At 47.2% G+C, this 19,063-nt stretch overlaps 1 protein-coding gene across 2 annotated transcripts in view; it reads right to left on the minus strand.

Moving 5' to 3' along the window:
- The window catches only part of ADCY2 (adenylate cyclase 2), a gene marked incomplete at its 5' end in the record, with an annotated part of 400,073 nt that overhangs the window by 266,348 nt on the left and 114,662 nt on the right, over nucleotides 1-19,063 (minus strand). The gene's annotated exons all lie outside the window — the stretch shown is intronic.

Consider the following 19,063-nt stretch of genomic DNA (forward strand, 5'->3'; position numbering starts at 1 on the left):
CACAGGCCACAGTTTTCTCTCCGGCCCTGAAGACCTTGGGCGGGCAAGACCCCCAGTGCCTCTCTGAGACAGACACCCTCTGCCTCCAGAATGCCCCAAACTCACACTCCCCTGCGCCTTCCAAGAGCATGTGTTCCCACCAGACCTTTAATACATGGGAAGCGTTTTGTATTTTCCTGAATATATTTTCATTTTACAACTGCATTTCGCACCATCTGCTGATCTGGGCACTTCTCATGCTGCCAGTCAGCTAAAATTTTATTTTTAGCTGCCAGCTTTGGGCCGACCATGAAAACCCTGTAGGCTACATTTTCAGAGAGTTTGAAACAAAATATCCCAGTGGTCTTTGAAGACCCCAGGGGAGTGGGCTGGGGGCAGAAGCTGAAATTGCTGAGAAGCACTTGCTGGTTGGTTCATAGGAGAAAAACGAGAACAGCAGCAAATGGAAAGGGATCAAGTGGCTGCGGGTGATGTAACGGTATCGTGCGCTCCAGTACGGTATCGTGCACACCGGTACAGTGTCGTGCATACCAGTACAGTATCGTGTGCCCTGGTACAGTATCGTGCACTCCGGTCCCGAGAGCGGACTACAAACATGCAACCACGGGCAAAAGGCAGCACTGGGCCGGGGGGGTGGGGATTCTCAGCAAAGACAGAGAAGCCAGAGCGCTGAATTGGTAGATTGCTGGCAAGACGCCAGTGGACAGGATGAGCATCCTTAAGGTCCTTTTCTCCTAAGAAGGCTCCCATCTCCCCTTAATCCCTCCCTCCATTTGGACTACACAGAAGGAGAAGCTGCCTTGGGAGCACAAGAGGCAGGTTAGGAATCAACCATCTTTTAGTAAAGTGTTCGGGCTTATTGCACCGACAGCGGTCTGTCTTTTTAAAACAGACCCAGCCATGGCACAAGTAGCGGTAAGTGCTGACCAGCATATCCTGGGAATTCTTCATTCTGCTCCTTCAGATGCTCTTTGGGGAAATGTTAGGCAGTACCCCCCACTCCCGGGCTGAAGAATGGATGGCGCGTGTGCCTCAACCTCCCAGCCAGTTCCTCGGTGTTGAAAAACGTGACTGTGTTACGGGAAATCCAAAGCATCCGCTTAAAATCCAGCAAAGACGTCAAGACACGCTCAGGGCACAAGAGAAACCGGAGGTGGGAAGGGGAGGAACCTCGAGTCCTATGGCCAGAGTGGAGGCATTGAGACCAATTAAATACAAGCTAATCTCACGTTCACCAGGGATGTGACACAGGGAGCCATTGTCTGAGGCCCCTTGAATAAGATGGAGATATATTTCTAGAAGAAAATGGGTGCTTTGGAAGTTACCTAAATTTCAGAGAGAAGTTATATTTCATTTAAAGAATTTTAAAGGCTATTGTGGGGTAGTAAGTCATTAGAGGGAAGACAAGATTTCTAGTTGTTATTGTAGGACAGGCCTGTGGGCCCAGTCTGGCCAATGTCTGATTCTGCCCATAAAGTTTTATTGGCACATGGCCAGCTACATGCGTTTGCTTGTGTGTTGCTCACAGGAGTTCGTGCACTACAGCGAGCAGAGCTGAGCACTTGCCACAGAGACCAGATGGCCCGAAAATCCGAAAATATTTCCTCTGTGGTTCTTCCCAGCAAAAGACCGTGAACCCCTATTCAAGACCACAGCCAAGTCTTTCTTCCTGGCTCACAGTCTCACCCATAAGCCCCACTGGCAACCTCACACTCGAGTGACCAGCGAGCTGGGCTATCATTTGCAAGCACGCCTGCCTCCTCGCTGCAGAGTCCGGCGGTGTGCAGCTGTGGACAGCGCTGGACTAACTCTACTGCAGAGGGAACAATCATCTCCCTTTGTAAACTGTTACCAGTTCTGCGTTCCTGAAAGTTCCCCAGCAGACGCTAAGGTGCTTGAAGTCTCTGTTACTACCATTTTAAGGCGAGTCTTTTTGGTCGCCCTTAGAAAGGACTGGAATGTAGCAGTTACTCAAAGGACGTCTCTAGACAGATTCATGAACATGCAACTGACATTAATTTGGTAAGCTATCTAAATTTATGGGGACGGATTTATTAAAACTGTAACCTGATCTGCAAAAATAATACAATTAAAGTTATTATTACCATCAAAGAAATTAGTTTTGAGAACTACTTCCTACATGCCCCTCCCATGCCACATCATGAGTCTCCACAGTTGTGCACATTTATTTAACTGTTGATCTGCCTGATGCAATATGACACCGGTTTCCTTTAAGGGTCACACGACTCACCCACTAGCTGCTCTAAGAAATCTTGACGGCATACTTCACTGCATGTACAGTGTTTTCACCCATTTACATGCCTCAGGAAGTTCTCTCCTAAGTTTAAAAGCTCTGTGCGTATTACTGAAAAATAACAACAACAACAAAAAATATGCTACAAAAAGAAAAAAAACCCAGAAAGCCACAAGCTCCTGAGTGGCTGCCGTTTACTGGACACTTGATGTGGGCCAAGCACTCAGCTAGGAATTACGGACGCCCGAGCCCTAATCCTCTGTCCGCTTCTGCCACTGGCCCTCTTTTACAGATAAGTCCACAGACGGTGGGAGAAGCTAAATCACTCGCTAAAATTCCTACAACCAATTCATGCACAACGGGGATTTGAGCTCGAGTCTTTTTGACTCGAAAATTAAAGCTCTTTCCATGACGCACCACACTGACTTTGACAAGGGAAAGCACGCCTTTGAGTTCTGGGGGATTCGGCGGGAAATATTTCCCGGAAGTATCTAACTTCTGTCTTTGCTCCCGCGGCGCCCGCACAGGCTTTCCGAGAGCCACGGCACGAGGTTCACCAGGGGAGACAGACCCGCACCTCACACACGCAGAGAGCACCTGTGCGCCCGCTGTGGCCCAGGGCGCCAAGACAAGGCCACCTCTACGAGGGGCGCCCCGGCAGTGCAGGAGTCGGGGAGAGCGGCGGGCTCCATGGAGGAGGAGCACTGCGGCTCCACTCACAGAGCTCTCACGTGGGCTCCTGGGGCAGCTTCACGTGCCAGAGAGCCCTTTCCGGGGGAGACGCCTAGGCTGGCTCGCAAGCAGTGTCCAGGTGACAATGGCGGGACGCTCCGCATGGAGGGCACAACGGAGGCAAAGCAGAGTCAGGCGCCGGCCCGTGCTTCAGCATCTGCTGAGCTCAGAGTCCCCGGAGGGAAGGGGGGGGATGAGGCGGCACATCGTAGGGCCTCCCGCGCTGCCCCAAGACAGCTGGGTGACTCGTTCCGCTGGGGATAAAGGATGATGAAGGCAGACCTGAGTTTCAGGATGGTCCCTGGGAGAGCCGAGCGTCCGGCCTCGAGCCGGGCCTGGCATCCCCGCAGCTCCCCAAGCGGCAGGGGATGCATCCATCCGACCCCGGGCGGGGGCAGCAGGGTGAAGGGCAGGAAGGAGACTTGGCCTTGAAGGAGGGACAATAAACAGAAGCTGGTCTCTAGCAGGACGAGAGGAGGGGGGGCAAGATGGGTCCCAACCTACAGGCCGGGACGCCAGCGGCCGGCGGAGCCATGCACAAGGTTGCGGAACAAGCAGGAGCTGAGTTTGGGGGATGCTTTGTTCGAACTGGCCGTGGGGGCTGAAGTGGAGGTACCGAGTGAACTCCTATTTCAGAGAAATAATTCCAGAGACCTGGAGCCAGAGGTCATCAAAATGGACCTTACATGGCGCACAGGCCGAGAGGCCTGCGATAAGATGGAAATACCTTTGAGTCTGTGGATATTAGAAATACTAGATTTTAAAACATGCTAAGTTGAAATGAGAAACTTAGGTGGCCCAAAAGGTAAGCTCAAAATAATCTACAAAGTTTGAGGCAAGAATCTACTCTACCCCCAAGATAGAAACCTCGCCTTTTTATAGAAACCCACAAGATTCCTTAAATTCCGTAAGAGACAGAGTTAAGGGAAGGAAATGAAGGAACCATGGACTTCCTATGCTTACTTTTATTTATTTATTTATTTTGAAGATTTTATTTATTTTGGAGAGGGAGGGAGAAGAGAGAGTGCTCATGTGCAAGCATGACCTGGGGGCGGGGGGGGGTGTGCAGAGGGAGAAGCAGACTCCCCGCTGGGGAGGGAGTCTGATGCGAGGCTCGATCCCAGGACCCTGGGATCATGACCTGAGCCGAAGGCAGACGCTTAACCAGCTGAAACACTCAGGTGCGCGATATGTTTGCTTTTAAACGTTTTGTTTATTAGTGACAGCTCTTGCTCTACAATATTCAGATCAGCATGAACCTTTAATTCTAATAAAAACCTGACCAAATTTCTCAAAAGGCCCCCAGACTGTTAGATGGGTTGGTAAAGGCAAACTCCGGTTGAGGAAGTATCGCGAAAGGCTCGACCCACAGCAGGTCGTGCAACATAAAGAACTGAAAACGCCGGAGATGACCATCAAGGAGGCACTGCAGGGTCCCGCCTCGACGTCCCGGGCCCCAGAGAGTCTGGGAAGCTTCTTCAAGGGAGGTAAGTCAAAGGATCATCAACTACACCAGTTACTGCTGAACCGACTCTGCAGGGCTTGTGGGGGCCGGCAGGAGTGGGCAGGACCCCCACTGCCAGGGGAGGCTTCTGCCGGGACTCGTCCACATCCATCCATCATCTCCGTTCCACAACCGCCGGGTGTGCCCGGAAGTGATGAGGCTGAGAGTGGAAATGTGTTTCGCTGCGTCTGGGACTTGCAGGCCCTGATGAGTGGAACTGCCCGAATCTGGGTTCTCTTCGGCAGGGAAAGCCAGGAAGGCCTTCCAAAGGGGAGCCCAGCTCTGCTGCAGAGAAGCCGCAGTGCACGCCATCAAGGACAGCCGTCTTCAACCTGTTCATCGTCTTAAGCCAGAGGTTCACATCGAAGCATAACCCAGAGCAGCACTAGGTTCTTCGTGGACAAAACTTTCTGAGCTATGTGTAAGGCAGCTCATCTCTGTGTCTTCAGGACTTTTGAAAATGTCTTCATTTCTGTATGAATAGGAAAGGAATTTGGTGACCTTCTCTGCCTAAACAGCCAAAATAAGATGATCGCTAGATGCAGAGACTAAGCTCACAGGGGCTGAGGGACTCTTCTGTGTATCATGTTATTATCACCAGAGCCTGTGAATTTTGTCTCCTTTTCCTGTCCATACCAAGTCATTCCACGTCCTTGAACTTCTCTTTCTATATTCGGTTTCCAGTTCTTCAACCATCTTTGTATCTTTCTTCTGATTCTTCTACAACACTGTAAGTGGGAAGAGCTCAGGAAGGAATTTGAACTCCATGTGAAGATCTGACCGATCTTGAGAACGAGAGAATGCAGAGCGTGGAGGCTATCGGGGCTGCGGTCACTCCCCAGGTTCTCTCCAAAGGATGCTACCACCGCACCGACGTCACATTCAGCATCATGACTCAGACGGTGCAACAAGGAGGAACTGCCTGTCATTCTCCTCATTTGGTGATATCAAAGGCACCGAGAGGCATACTGTGTCTCCACATGTGGGTATGTGTGTGCGTGCCCATTCATTCAGTCCCTCTCCTGCTTATTCATGCATGCATCCAGTTAACATCATGTACCCTTGGTGCCGGGACAGATAAACATATTAAAAAGCTTTAGTTCTTGTCACCGACATGAGAAGCTCATCTCAAAACCCCAGCAACGTGCAACAGAAGGAGACGCAGACAAATAAGCCTACTGAAGTGCGGTGTGCTGGTTCCTGAGGGGGACAGCGAGAGCAAAGGGTGGGACGCTTAGGGGGCACGGGCAAACAGGGAGGAGGCTCCCACAGTCACAGCCCCCACCTCCAGGCCAGGGATGCCCACTGGTCACCCTGTGGCCCAGGACAGGGACCGCTTTCCCACATGGACTGTCCCTCTGTTCTGCATCGGTCTGTCTGCCTCCTGGCAGAGCAATTTCAAAAGAGAAACGTTCAGGGGTTAGAACTTAAGACTTGCAGCTGAGTCCTTCACACTGTGCTGAGACCCAGACCTGCGAAACTTAGTAAACCAGGCAAGGCAGCTGCTAGACTGCACTGTAGCCCCTTCAAATCCATATGTGGAAATGACTGTGTTTGGAGCAAAGGAAGTAAAATTCAGGTTAATGACATTGTAAGGGTGAAAGCCTGATCTTTTAATGTCCTTATAAGAAGAGATGTGAGAGCGAGGACACTTGTTCTCATCCTCCTCCCTCTCCCTTTCTCCCCTGCACCCTCCCTCCCTCCCTCCCATGTGAGAACACGGCAAAAAGGTAGCTCTTTCCAGAGCCCAAACGTACTGACACCCTGATCTCAGACTTCCAACCTCCAGAACTGTGAGAAAATAAATATCTGTCGTTTAAACCAGTCAGTCTGTGGTGTTTTGTTGTAGCAGCCTGAACTGGCTGATACAACTCGTGGCTAGGAATCTTAGAAACATATTCCCTATGGTAATAAAGTCTGGTTAGTCTCTATCTTTTCTTTTCTTCCCCTTCCCACTGTCGGTTACCATCCTGATCTAGAGTTTGAGGCTCAGACGTGACATAGAAGGTGACATTTTAAGGAAACCAAAGAAAAGGTTAAAAACTAAATACTTCCATTTTGGCCCACAAAGATAACATTTCTTCTTTTCCTAGAAATTATTCATAACATGAAAGAGCATGGGAAATATACATGTAATTTATATTTTCAACAAAATGAGAAGATCAATAGAACCTCCAAACTCCAAGCAGGTGTGAGGGCTACATAAAAGCACACAGGGCTCAGCGGTAGGAAGGCGAGGAAAGACACCATAAGAGGGCCCTCATGGAGGAGTATGCAGACGTCAGAAAGGAAGTAGAGAGGTACCTATCCAGGGTGAGGGACCCACCCTGATGTGTGAAGGCCAAGTCCCTGCTTTGCAATTGTAGGAACGTCAGCGGGAGCCTCCTGCATTCAGCATGTTCAGGAAGTTAGCCTCCAGGAGGAATGATCTCACCGGGCACCCTGTGGGAAGCTCCCCTGCTCCGAGGTGTGGGGTTCTGCCAGTTGGCATCTCCAGCGGCTACAGCAAGTGTGTTCTCTCGGGCGTCACGTAGTGCAGCGACCACCTTCGCATGTGCTCAGTGTGCTCTTGTGTTGACGCTGAGAACAATCAGCCCTCATTTCTTTAAGATTTTATTTTTAAGTCATCTCTACACCCAACTTGGGGCTCAAACCTACAACCCCAAGATTGAGAGATGCATGCTCTACTGACTGAGCCAGCCAGGTACCCCAAGAACAATCAGCATTCACAGTAACAGTGTTCATATTAAAAGGATTCTGGAAAATGGAGACTGAAGCCAAAAGTATCAAGAAAACTTCAAATCACAGTAAACTTGCTAGATTTCAAAAATAAGGGGGTCCAGTGGGCATCCAGGCAGAAAGATCAATTCTGTTGTAAAGGAAAAGAAAACTTCAGGCTGGCCGTAGACTACCGAACAATGACTTTAAGACAATCCACAAAGTAGAAATAACGTAGAAAATTGTCTAATCTTAATGCAAAAACAAACTAACAAACAAAACCCCGAACCAAACCAAACCTAAAATTACTAATAAAAACAGAAAAGAAAAATGCTCCATTCCTAGGGATTCAGTTGTGGGGGGGGGGGCACTAAAGTTTCTCTATGTCCAAAAATAGAGTCAATCAGCAAAATATCTAGAAAATAATGATGATAGGTACATATAAAGATATAAGGCATAGAGCCAAAGCAGGTTTTAGAGGAAAATTGATAGCTGGTCAATACTCATATAAAATATAAAGGAACAAGACAGGGGTATCTGGGGGGTTCAGCTGGTTAAGGGTCTGCCTTCGGCTCAGGTCATGATCTCAGAGTCCTGGGATGGAGCCCCGCATTGGGCTCTCTGCTCGGCGGGGAGCCTGCTTCCTCCTCTGCCTGCCACTCCCCCTACGAGTGCTCTCTTGCTCATTTGCTGTCTTTCTGATAAATAAAGTAAATAAAATTAAAAAAAAAAAAGAAACAAGACAGAGAGAGAAAAAAATGGCTCAAGGATCTAACATAAGAAATTAGAAGTTAAAAAAAAATAACTGGAAGCAATGAACAAAGAAAAAAAAACCGAACTAAAAAAAAAACACCCCAAATTAATAAAAATAATAAATATATCCACACCGCATTCTTTGGAGCAATAAAAACAAAATAAACAAAACATTAGAGAGATGAATCAGGAATTAACAGAGAAAGGGAAAATCTCAACAATAAGAAAGTAACCAGGGAGAAGGAGAAGCAAACAGATACAGAGGTAATTGAAACCATGAACAGAGATTACTCAACACTATGAAAATCACTGAAAGCTTGCGTGAAAGAGACTGTATTTATAAGAAAATATATTTGACAGAAACAAGCTGTAGAAAAAGTAAATCTAAACAGAAGAATTTTCATAGGAAAGAAAAGGAAGGCATCTGATCTGATCTAGTGTCATCTACAGGAACTTTTGAGATGAAAGGCACTGATACATGAGTAGAGCACAGGGAACCATCCCTGGCCCAAGGCAAGCGCTGCCTATTTGCTCTTATTACAGTCAAAGTAAATGTGAAATCTTTCATAAGTTATTGGCCAAAGGAAATAAGCATCGGATAGATAAATAATATGACCTACTGAGTTAATCCAAAAAGTCAAGAATGTTCAATATTATACAATGGGAGAAATCATACAATCCTGTCCAACGGTGACAAAACTATCTTTCAATACATTCAAGATCCATTCCTTAAAGAAAAGCAAAATAGAAAAGGAGAAAATAAGAGCTCTCTAGTAGGAACAGATGGTTACTTCCTTCAAATTATAAAACTTACTTAACCCAAAAGCCAACATACTACTTAAAAGACAAAAACATCAATCCTACTAGATAAAAAGCAAACAAACAAAACACAGGTAACTGTGTCTCTTACCACCACTTTAATGTTCATTTTTTTTCTGGAGGTACTAGACAAAGCAGTTGGAAAATAAATTAAACCTCAAAAAATGGAAATTCACTTGAAAATGATGTGATTATATATCTGGAAAACCTAAGAAGATCAAAGGAAAAGTCACTGTAAGTAATGAAAGAATTCACAAGTTGTTGGAAGAAGTGTATTCACTGAAAACCTTTCGAAACCTTTCTCTCTACTTTTTTAAAAAATGTGACCATATCACCTATTTTTAAAAATGGGACAATGGATGACAGCTTGGTTTAAACAAGGGTGGAATTCCCCGATGTTTCCTCACTCTAAATTCTCCTAGTTCTGCTTTGATTTCCTATATGTTACCATGAATAGCTTCCAACAAGGTATCTTGCTATGCTGTGCACCACAGAGCTTAGTTGTATCTGAGGAGGCAAGAGAAGGGGAACCCCACGGCCACTGGCTCGGGGACTACCTACATGGAGGGTCTGCACCAGTCTGCGACAAGGGTGGAGTGGAGCTGCAGTGCAGTTGTGGATGCCGGTATCTCTAGTGGGCTGGACAGAAGCCCCCAAGTCTCCCCCACTGGGAACCTCAGAATATGACTTTTGAAATAAGGGTCTTAGCAGATGTAATCACTTTAAGAACGTTGTGTGAGCTCATCCTGGATTCAGTAGGGCTCTGAAGACAATGACCAGTGTCTCTGTAAGAAACAGAAGGGGAGGACATGCAGAAACAAAAAGGGAAGAAGGCCATTTGAAGACGGACACGCAGAGCGGAATCTCGAAGCCCCACACCATGCCAGGGAAGGCTAGCAACAGCCGGAAGCTAGAGAAAGGCGTGAACGCATTCTCCCTCAGAGCCTCTAGAGGGAACCAACTCAGCCAAAACCTTGGTTTTGACTTCGGTGAGAGAATACATTTCATAGTTTAGAAAGTGCTGTTGTTTTTAGCACCCAAGTCGGTGGTAATTTGTTACAGCTGCCCTGGGAAACCAATACAGTATCCCAGCTGGAGGGGGCACAAGGGAAACGAAGATGCAGAGCTGTATGAGTACATGTTCCTCTGACCACAGTCACACGGGATGGCCAGATCCACCCTATACCACCCTATACCCCGCGGCTGATCTGAGTGGGACAAAGTGCAATCCCCAAGGTTGGCTGGGGAACAAGTGCAGGCTTCTCCAGAGAACAAGACATTCCAGAGAAACGATGGCACAGACGTCCAAGATGTCCTGTTCGAAGTGACCCTATAAATGTCTCCTCTTGCAATTCTCCCTCTCACTCTTGACAAGGGATGAGCTCTATCTCAGTGGTTTCCAAAACCAGGTATTCCATTAACCTACAGGAGCTCAGTTTTTCTAGCATTAGCAAAAACTTCAAACTCCACTCGTTAGTGGAGGGGCTTCTAGTTCCTCTTGAAGTAGAGCTGCTGGAGCAAGATGACACTCACTGCCTTGAGTCTGAGTGGGCACAGGATGGGATGGTCAACCAGGCCAGACCTGTGTTCTGAGGGGTTTGCTCATGTACAATCCAACTCTTGCCTGACTAAACTCCACAGGCCATTTGGGACTTTGCTTACTGACACATCTCCCAAAATATTTTTATGGCCCATCACTCTTAGTTTCTGTAAAAGTCACTTAAACTTAGCAAAATACATCACTGCGGCTGTTCTCGTCTCCCATTTATTGACGGGTAAGTACCAGCCCTGCTTGATGACTGGCTCTCCAGATGGGCCAGCTCACTAAATCAGCACCAAGGCCAGCAACTGTCCAGGGAAGTCCGTTACTGCCACCATTTTACAGTAGAGAAAACAGAAAACTGAAGGATCAGCCCAAGTTCATGCAGTATTGCAGGCTGGTCTGGAGTCCATTCTGAGACAGAGCTCAGCGTTTACTAGGGAGTGGCCTTTGGGTCAATGGCTGCAGGGAAGGAAGAAAGCTGGAAACTAAGCAGAGGCAGAAACTGAACTGGGACGTAAGCCTGACAACTTTAGAGAAACCCACAGCAACTCCAGAGTGGACGTGGCCACCAGCATTGCCCTGCGGCGGTCCAGACTGGATAGAGTCCATGCGCCCACCTCAATCAGTCATGGACGGAGGCCACCCTTGAAAAGACATAACCTTGAGCTCGCAGCTCTGTGCAGCTGAGACAGCCTTAAAGAGTCTAAGGACTGAAAGTCAGGATTGCCAACAATGCCCCCAGGAGGTGGACAGCAAGTCTTTTTCTTGAGGGGTCTCTGGTGAACCTCCATGTTCACCATACACAGCTATGAAGTGGGAGCAACAGAATTCTGAGTCCATCTGAGGCCGAAGCTCTTGCTCTGTCCACCACCCTGCACACCTGCCATGTCAAAACACTCATGAGCTGCTTGAGAAGGACATCAAAAACGATTAACCCAGTGTCTGGTGAGCGAGATCCCACATCTCCGAGGAGAGGCAAAAATCGATGCATGTTATTCTCCCAGATGGCATGCTGTGATTACTGTCGTAAAAACAGAAAGTATGTCTCCTCTCTCTGTTCCCAGCCTGCCCAGTCTGATGCACTCCACAAACATACTCAAAATGCTGTAGGTGTATCACCAAGCCATCGTTATTATTGCTACCTGATCGTTCTGACCACTAGCCATGCGCCTGGCCCAGGTAACTCCTTTTCATTTATTACTCATTTAATCATGTTTGCTGCCCTAACAGATAACTACAAACATCTCCAGCCCCGTCTCCCAGTGACTATGTGTACATCCTCTCGCACTCCACCAAATCACTGGGTTTCTGTCTACTTTTTAAAGAGATCCCTTAGAACCATGATGAAATTCTTGCTCAAGTCAAGCTGTAGATATGTTTTTTTCTCAAGTTCATGTAAGTCAGCAGATCCATCATTCATCCTGCAAATACAAGGAGTCCTGTGTGACTCACCCTAAGGGTGCTGATTTTCTTATTGTCTTCTAGGGGTTTTAAAGAGCAATTACCAATGGATTAATAAATAATTACCATCAGTACCTTTCACAAATTATCTTCAACAGTAAGCATTTGGAATGAACAGAGCCTCCAATCTTTGTATACAGTGGAACACGGTTGTCTGGGTTGGAAAACACATGAGGAAAACCACCCATCAAGGTAACAATCAATGAGTGTGCTACTCAATCAACCTGTATATAGATCTGTAATGTATCATATTTGATATGAATCCAGTGCTTCGAATGAACAGGGTGCACAGAGCTCCGATGACGGAATCCAGGAGAGGACACAGATAGCTAAAGGGGGGGAAAGACCAGCATTTGTTCCTTTTTCAAGAAATCCTTCTGTTTTCCTGCTCTTTTAATCAAATATCCAAGACAAAACTCATGGTATAATAGGGCTTCCCTTTATTTCTCTTCCTTCTAGCCCCTCCTCAAAAGAGCCTAATGTTGAAAAACAAACCTAGGTCTCATTCCACCATCACTGTAAAATGATTAATTTTAACAGGAAAGTTCTCTGTTGAGCATTCTTGCAGTTTCATTCTAGAAAGTGCCAGAGTGTTTTTAAAGTGATAGGATGCCCTGCAGGAAAGTGTGAATTGTGTTGTTGTTGTTCACTCGTTCCACCAAATGCTCTCTGGTGGGATGATGTTGTGAAGCTCCTGCCACTTAAAGGAGAGGTAGGTGGGGCTGGGGGAAGGACAAGGAGGGAACAAGAAGAGAAGAATGTGGGGTGCTTTAGATTTGCTTCAGGATTCAGTCCCGTCAGACACTTTCCTATTTTTACCTCCTTTCCTTGCTTACCCCGACCCCTTCCAAATCACAGTGCCTTTAGGACCCATAAGTGAGAGCTTGCTAAAACGGGATATGGATCATACTCAATTGATAGCTAGATGCACACGAAATGAAGAGTGATACAGTCTCCTTTCTTCCCTTTTGTGGAAAATATTAACATCCTCCCCTTCTCTAGAGGCAGAACAGAAGCAAGGGAGATCCAAATTCTCCACCGTTAGTCTCCTCCAGAGCAGGATCATGGGCAGCTGGTAACCTGCTGTTTTCCTTTTGAGCTTCTCAGATTAGGTCCCAAATGCAATTTAATTCCAGACTCTAATATACAGCTCCTGAATTATGCTGAAGAGGAATTGGTTACGTAACAAAGCGGCATGAATACTGATTACACTCTTGCCATAGATGACAGGTTTTGTTTACCACTCTAGGTCCAACCTAAAATTGTTTTTTCAAATTGTATCATAAATATACCAAAGTATCCACTGCATAAAGGAATCCTGTAACATTTATCAGAAATATGAGTAACCCCGCTAGAAAATCCATAAGTACTCCTTAGCTTATCTCCTTTAATAAATACGGATTCCCATATAACTGGCTTGTGTTCGTCAGTCCACATTCAACGTCCTCCTTGTTTCATGGGAAAATAAGAGACATGACATGAAAAGCCAGGATGTGGTATGAAAACTGGGGAAATCAAAATATAAGGCAAGTAAGTAAGCTTCAAGTAGAAAACATAATCGTGATATACAAGCAGGGCCATCTGACAACTCCTTGAGGGCGGTCCAGCACCCTGCTGGGAAGGGGGCTGCTGGGCAAACAGGGAGCAGACAACAGGTGCATCTAGGATATACAGCTTGCACGCTGGACCACGTCTCCTGAGCAATGGACCCCCTGCCCTCAACTGGGAGGCGAGGTTCCTGCCCAGCCTCCCAATCGTGTGTCAGAGCTGAGTAACTGCCGCCCTCCCCCTGGGCTCAGGCCGGAGGCAACACCACAGCACGGGTGGGGAGGTTTCAGGCTCTTTCCCTAACCTCAGTCTCCCTCTGCCTCGATAACAGCCATAAACAAAAAGGACTCCTTGCTGCTCTCAGAGTCACATGCACGCTAGCCTACTGATGCGAGGAAACTTCTTATTTTCTAGTTAACCACGAATCGCTAAGGACTTTCGGCGCTCACACGAAATTCAGCGTTGGTAAATAATGATACATTCTTCTCAGGCAGGTGACTGGGTGGCTCAGTCGGTTAAGCGTCCAACTCTAGATTTTGGCTCAGGTCGCGATCTCAGGGCTGTGACACGGAGCCCCGTGCTGGGCTCCTCGCTCAGCAGCAAGTCGTCTTGAGGTTTTGTCTCTCTCCCTCTGCCCCTCTCTTTTCTCTAAAGTAAATAAATCTTTAAAAAATAAAAAGACGTTCTTCTTACACAGAACACCTAAAACTGCTCTTCTTTAAGTTTCCTGATAGTTAAGGATTGTCCCAGATTCCAGAAAAACTGTCCTCTGGAACCCAGTTAAGAAAACAAAGATGAAGGAGTTATAAGAAAAGTTGGGAGACCAGGACAAAGAGGATCACAGAAAGCAGCTCGAAAGGATCTCTTCCTCTTCCACCAGTAAACTCCGCTCAAAACGTGTTCCTTCTCTTCCATTTCCTCGTCCCATCCTCTCCTCCTGCCCTCTCTGCCCTCTGGTCCTTTTCCTTCTCTCCCGAATGGAACATCTTAATTTTATTTAGTTACTTACTTAATTTCTTTTTTTTTAAAGATTTTATTTATTTATTTGAGAGAGGGCGAGAGTGAGAGAGAGCATGAGAGGGGAGAGGGTCGGAGGGAGAAGCGGACTCCCCGCTGAGCAGGCAGCCCGATGCGGGATTTGATCCCGGGACTCCAGGATTGTGACCCGAGCCGAAGGCAGTTGCTTAACCAACTGAGCCAGCCAGATGCTCTGATATTTAATTTCTTTGGGTGGGTGGGGGGGGGGAGAGACTGCAAGTGCGTGAGCAGCGGGGGAGGGGCAGAGAGCACCGTAAGCAGATTCTCTGTGCAGCATGGAGCCTGAGCAGGGCTCGATCTTACCACCCTGAGACCATGACCTGAACTGAAGAGTCGGACCCCAACCGACTGAACCACCCAGACACCCTTCCTTCTCTCCCGAATAACTCAGTCCTCAGCCATCGGGCAGAGCGAGAGACATCTGCACCTATCGGGGACCAGGGACGCTCAACTCATCCACAGTGATAAAGCCGGGCTGGGTCCCAGGAGTGTCTACCATGAGGAGAACATAGAGGACAGTGCCCCAGCTCGGGGAAGGGACCTCACATGGATGGAGTGTCAGTCTGAACCAGGGAAGAGGGGCATGTGTGAGGGGAAGGGAATTTGGGCCAAGTGAGAAGACACCTGGGTGGCAGTAGGGGTGGGAACGGAGAGAGGAGACTGGTTATATACCGGGATTGATCCAGTAAGTTCATACATTAAGGATCACGGGAACGGCGTTGTTTTAACTACTGGCCAAGGAGTCACAGTGGACAGGGAGAGAACTGGCAGGGAATCCACGGCGGGTTACAGACAGCGGTGTGAAGTCATGGTGTTTGATATGGAAGGACAGATAAAAGTAGATGTAGGTGTAGACGCAGGTGTAGTGCGCTCCTTGCTTGGAGTACTGACACCCCAGTGGGAATGGAAAGTCCTGAAGCCCAGATCTTGCTCCTAAGTGCCATTCTTCAGCAAAAAGACCCAGGGCTCCCTGGAGAGATGGTGGACGTCAGGGCCAGGGCAGGGAAAGCAGGAGATGAACCTGGAACATCTTGTTGTTAGAGGGCAAGGAAGTGTTCCGAGAGTGAGGGGGACACATCACAAAAGGTAGAGAAGCCAGCCTGAAGGAGCACCCACGGAACAAGTCAGGGCCCACACAGGCATCAAAATAAACAGTGATGGTCATGGCTGATAAGCCACTGTATGGAACAGACAAACACAAGACGGTAGAGATACCAACAAGTAAATAAAACGGGATATTGCCTGGTTTCAAAGTACCTCTCCACAAACTATTTCTTAGTAACAGAGAGAAATCCCCAAGTGGGAAAGTCTGGCAGACAGCACTGTCACACTGATCACCAGCATAAATAATGAGGCCCTGACAGGACACGACGGGAACACAGCGTCACTTCCGTGACTCCTGCCGAAGAGGCACAGCCCGAATCTATTTGTGAGGAAACGTCAGACTCAAATTGGAGGACATCTGACAAAATAACGTCTGTAACCTTCAAAAGTGTTAAGACCTTGAAAGCCAAGGGAAGATTAAGGAGTCGCTCCAGACCGAAGGAGACCCAAGAGGCTTGAGAACCCGCTGCAACACTGCAGGGTTCTGATCGGGGTTCTTTTCCATAAAGGACGTTATTGGGGAACCTGGAGGAGTCTGAATGGCAGAGCAAAGCGATGTGAATGTCTCAGTTTTGTCAGCTGCGTTACAGTTGAGTAGAATGGTGTGTAGGAAATGCAGCCCGAAGCATTTAGGGGTAAGGGGACATCGGATTGGCAACTCATCTTTCAACAGATTAGGGGAAAAAAAATTCTCTGTACTAGATTTGGAACTTATTGGTAGGTCTGTGATTGTGTCAAAATGCAAGTTAAAAAAGCTGTTAGGGGGGCATCTGGGTGGCTCAGCAGGTTAAAGCCTCTGCCTTCGGCTCAGGTCATGATCCCAGGGTCCTGGGATCGAGTTCCGCATCGGGCTCTCTGCTCAGCAGGGAGCCTGCTTCCCTTCCTCTCTCTCTGCCTGACTCCCTGCCTACTTGTGATCTCTGTCTGTCAAATAAATAAATAAAATCTTAAAAAAAAAAGCTGTTAGGGATTATACTTTATGTTTGAATGCATTAGAAATTACCATTCACGATTTTCAGTTTTTAACTAAATTTCCTCAGTTCAGTGATATAGCATAGCCTGAGGCTGAATTCCACTTCAAGTCAAGGCTGGGAAAATAAGTTTTCTGAGAATAATGAACTCTGTTAATCAACATGGAAGGGAAGAGGGTGTTCTGTGATGTCAGCAATTTGGTTAACAGAGAAACATTACGAGCTATGGATGGATTGCAATGTTCAGGAAATAAAGGGAAACAAATATTCTTAGTACGGATCCATGCTCAATAAAATGCATTCCTTCGTGGATGGCTTGGAAGGCAGGGTAATACCGATCATCACCCGTGGGCAAACCTCTTTACAGGAAACCAGTCTTTCATTTGTTGTAACTTTGCTTTAAACAATCATACTGCAGAAATATAACCACTTAGTCTACAGGACTCTAATTTAGGCACATGGTTCATAAACAGAGCTCAGTAGGGGTCCGGGTAGTTCAGTCTGTTAAGCATCTGATTCTTCATTTCAGCTCAGGTCATGATCTCAGGGTTGTGAGAGGAAGCCCTGTCTTTAACTCCGTCCTGGCATGAAGCCTGCTTAAGATTCTCTCTCCCTCTCTCTCTGCCCCTCCTCCCCCACTCGGGCTCTCAATCCCTCTCTCTCTTTATAAAATAAAATAAGACAAAACAAAACAGAACTCAGGGAAGTGTTCCTCTCACATTACAAGCCAGTGCTACTTGTAGGCTGTATGTCCTACACCTGACCGCGGCATTAGAGCGCTTTTCCTCACTACTCTGACATTTACCAGTGGACCTTCCGTTTTAAATCTATCAGCATCTCCTGCCTTTCCTGTATCTCAGAATCACTGTGAAATTACTTCTGAAGCAAAGAAACACTGACATTCCGTTCTTCTGCTCCTTTCATGTTGTTGTTCTATGAAATAATTTGGAATGAAAAACCTGTCTTCTTTCTGCCATTCCAGAATTATCCCATCTCTGGCTGTCCACTGATAAGAATTATTTTCTTTTGTGTGTTTTGAAAATTGAGTAATTAAATATTTAAGACTGCATTCTTTCCCAATTTTAACTAATGGAAGAAACTAAAAATGCCTTAAAGAAAAAAAAAAAACTCACTACAGTATGTAATGACCTAGAAAAAAACCAGGGTCTTTACAAAGCACTTATCCCCCCCCCCCTTTTTTTTAACCCCATTTAATCCTCATAGGCATGTATCTTAATCCTTATTTCCCGGATTTTTTTTCGATTGCACCTGCCCCACAGACACTAGTTATTCATGAAGGGGCAGAAGAGACAAGTACGACAAGTTCAGGGGATGTCTTCCAGGAGAGCCTAAAACCAGGGAGGTGTCTAAGCCCGGAAAATGCGCTCGAGCGCCCCGACGCCCGGGCGCGAGGGCTTCCCCCGTGGTCTTCACCCTGCCAGCTGGCCGAGCAGCTCACCCACTCCTGCCTCCTGCAAAAACAGACCCATCCCCCAGGCCCGTAACCCTGAGAGCGGCCAAGTGAATTTACTAGAGAAAGGAGAAATGTCCCCTCCTTCAAGGATAAGCTTCAAGGGAAGCTCTACCATCCCGCAGACAGCAGCAAAGCCGGCGCCGGGCTCTTGCAGGAAGAAACACGATCCCCACCTGCCCCCAGGCACGGCTGCATTGTTTCTTCTCTTCATAAACCACCACCTTCCCGCTTCCATTTGATTTGTACCTGACCAGTCTCCCTCTGAGTCCCCGGGGGTGCAGGCTACCCTGCTCGGCCATAGGGAATGCACGCAAGGATGCGGCTGGCCTCCCCGTCCGAGCCCGCCCCTGTGCACCCCACAGTGCACTGCGTGGAAGTGCGTGACCCGCACTGCACGGCGTCATCCGGGCCCGGGCGGTCAGGCTACCGCAGGGCCAGCAAAGGGCGTCTCACAAACGCAGGGCTTCCTGAAAGCCGTGTTAGGAGATCTAGGACAGGGATGTTGAGAAAAGGGATCCCTAGAAAGCTTTCCAACTCGGGGATTACTAGACACCCAAGGATAAGCCTCCGGTTCCATTTCAAGACTCCAAATAAGACATTCCCTCCACTGAACCACGAACTGCGATCTCAGACCACACCCCGGGCTCACCTGACCCAGGTCTGAAATTCCCTTTCCAACGGCAGTGCTGTTTGTTCACCAATTCTGTCAGCGCCTGTGGTGTTTTTACACTGCGGCTGAGTTTCTTAAATGTCTGAGTCTAATCCAGCAAAATTAAATATACCTGTTCCAGGTAAAAAAAAAAAAACTTGGGAATAACTTCAAACCAGTGACCCCCGCATACAGATGAGGGTACGGGTGTACACAGCAGGAAATCAAATCGCTTTCTAAATGACTTAGACTAATTAAGTACAACAGCTTCTTTGAAATGCCATTTATTAGGAAAGCTAAATTCGCTGTCATGGCATTTTAAAGACCTTTATCATGCCCATGGACCTGCCAGAAAATTAGGAAATGGAGCAATCCTTTCTCCTCTGTAAAGAAGGGGTTTCGCATAGGAAGGTAGAGAGAAGTGGGGGAGACTCATGAATTTAATTGTGTAAGTTATTTTCACTCTAAAAATAAAAGTGCTAAAATAGTCAGAAT

This window comes from Martes martes, assembly GCF_963455335.1.
Source record: "Martes martes genome assembly, chromosome: 5".
Taxonomy (NCBI): Eukaryota; Metazoa; Chordata; class Mammalia; order Carnivora; family Mustelidae; genus Martes; species Martes martes.